Here is a 2,500-nt window from a genome sequence, read left to right as displayed (position 1 = left end):
TTTTTTAGTTTGCAGCCATCCAACATTGAAATTATTTTTCCTTTGGGATAGTTTTTTTAAAAAACAATTTTGTACAAGATAAACTTTGCCGTAAGATAGAAAAACAAAAAAAAAAAACACTTCTTTTGGTATTTCCTTTGCAAGTTTTATAAGAAAATTTTTTTTTTTCAACCTGTAAATTTGCAAAACATTTACAAAAATGTAATGGCAGTAAATTTTTTAGTTTCACACAGCCATCCAACTTCAGTTTTTTATCCTTGTTTCAGTTATCCACAATGAAAAGGCATGAATCTTGATATTTCTTTACAAAAAGATAAAGTGAAAAATATATAAAGTGTTGTACCCTTCTGAAAACAAGTCCCTATACTCCAGCCACTCCGGGATATGCACATATGAACCATTAAAACCAAAAAGTTTCCCAATCTGGGAATCGCCATGGGAATATTCTTGGTGAATTATTTTTAATCTGTTTCTTTATTTCTGACATTTTTTCTCTATGCCGATTTTTATGTATTGTAGTGTATTTTTCCCCTTTTATTAGATAGTGTCATTTTTTGTTGCCAACTTCTTACAAATTTTTAGAGGGAAAATTTATAAGAAAGGAAGGGGGAAATGTCTTTTTTCTGTCAACTACCCCTTCAAGCAAGTTACCTTGTATTTTATTACTGTGGGAAATAAAACAGGGATTTGTTACTGATAATGATGCATCATCATCAATCAAATCATCATCATCAATCAATCATCATCATCATCAATCATCATCATCATCATCATTCATTCCCTTTCCTGCCTTCTATTATTTCCTAGACAGGGGGGAAAACCTCCCTGTACCCCTTCTTTATTAGCACTTCATGCCAACTTACAAAAAATTGTGACATTAAGAACTCTGGCAGCATGAGGATGTGAACTTACACTTTGAGTGATGATATATAGCGGATATATTTGTTGTTTTGCGGTAAATAGGAGATCGCTACAGCTGTTTCTGTGTTGTTTGTTATTATATTTCTTATGCTCTATAAGAAGTCCAGTATCCATTTCCACATATCTTCGTGCTCTCGGTAACATTACCTTAAAAATATACCCATTTTGCACTCAGAAAGGTTGGTAAACTTTGACCATATATAAGGGTATGCATGCCCAAAGGTGTTCTCAGAGCAGTTTGCCTTAAAATTCATTTATTAATTTTTTTTTTTGTATAAAGTTCCAACTCTAAACATCAGCATCAATATATTTATAAATGTACTACAGTTTTGCACATATTGAAGTTTGTGTTAAAGATACGTTTAAAACTAACAAAATTTAATAAATGCATTTTCAGGCAGTTGGTTCATAGGTTCTGCTAGGATGGAGCCTAGACTGGTTCATTATTGATAAATTTATATGCCATTTAATTTTTGGAAATGTTCCTTGACTCGTACATATGTACTGTGATTTTAAACTGATTGTTTACCCAATTTCAGTTATTTGCATAATTAACAGGACATTTGACACTGAATGCTGAAGTTAGGCACTTATTGATGCATGTACAGCATGTATACATGCCAATGATTTTAGTTTATTAATTTTGTTACATATATATAGATGGCTTAGCAGTTTACAATTGAACTGCACCTGTCAGTAACTAAGTCCCTAACTGAAGCCAACAAACTTGGGGGATCATAAAGACCTCAAAGGTTTTATGAACAAAAAAACTTCCTAACTGGGGTATTTGCACTAGACCCCTTCCAGGTTGCAGAATTTCCCTTATTATGGGCTTTGATCCTGAACCCCTTTTGATCACTGTTTCTCCTAGCCTGTGTATACTTTAAGCGAAGACTGCACAAATGTCGTAAACTGTACTGCAAATAACACTGGTTCTTGTTAATTTCTTGTAAAAACATATTAATATATTTCTAGTTATTAATATGATCTACATCTATGTACAGTTGTTTAAGACTTACAATAAAGCAATGGGAATGGAAAATGTCATATACTAGTTGGTGACCTTTTATAAATAATGAACATTGTGCAGTTACTAAAAGTGTTCTATAATTTGAAACTATATATAAAGGAAATTGCAAATTATGACTCTGATTATTTGTAGTATAATATATATGTATATGTAAATTGTATGTATATATATGTATATGCATGTATATATATGTATATATATAATATATATATATATATATATTAATATAATATATATAATGTATATGTATGTATGTATATGTATATGTATGTATTTATATGTATATGTATGTATGTATATGTATATGTATGTATTTATATGTATATGTATGTATTATATGTATATGCATGTATTTATATGTACATGCATGTATTTATACGTACATGCATGTATTTATACGTATATGCATGTATATGTATATGCATGTATATGTTATATGCATGGATGCATAGAATATTATGTTAAGTGTAAAAGTTAAATTTTATATATTTTATATGTAAATAGTTTTTTTTGTAATTTTAAATAATTGTGTATAATAAAAAAGATAGT

The 2,500-nt window shown here is 29.4% G+C and overlaps 1 protein-coding gene across 1 annotated transcript in view; it reads right to left on the bottom strand.

Moving 5' to 3' along the window:
• The window catches only part of LOC119580261 (mannosyl-oligosaccharide 1,2-alpha-mannosidase IA-like), a 72,055-nt gene that overhangs the window by 54,611 nt on the left and 14,944 nt on the right, over nucleotides 1-2,500 (bottom strand). The gene's annotated exons all lie outside the window — the stretch shown is intronic.

Source organism: Penaeus monodon, chromosome 13 (assembly GCF_015228065.2).
Source record: "Penaeus monodon isolate SGIC_2016 chromosome 13, NSTDA_Pmon_1, whole genome shotgun sequence".
NCBI lineage: Eukaryota > Metazoa > Arthropoda > Malacostraca > Decapoda > Penaeidae > Penaeus > Penaeus monodon.
The sequence above is the reverse complement of the archived record's forward strand: the minus strand, read 5'-3'. Positions and strand labels throughout refer to the sequence as shown.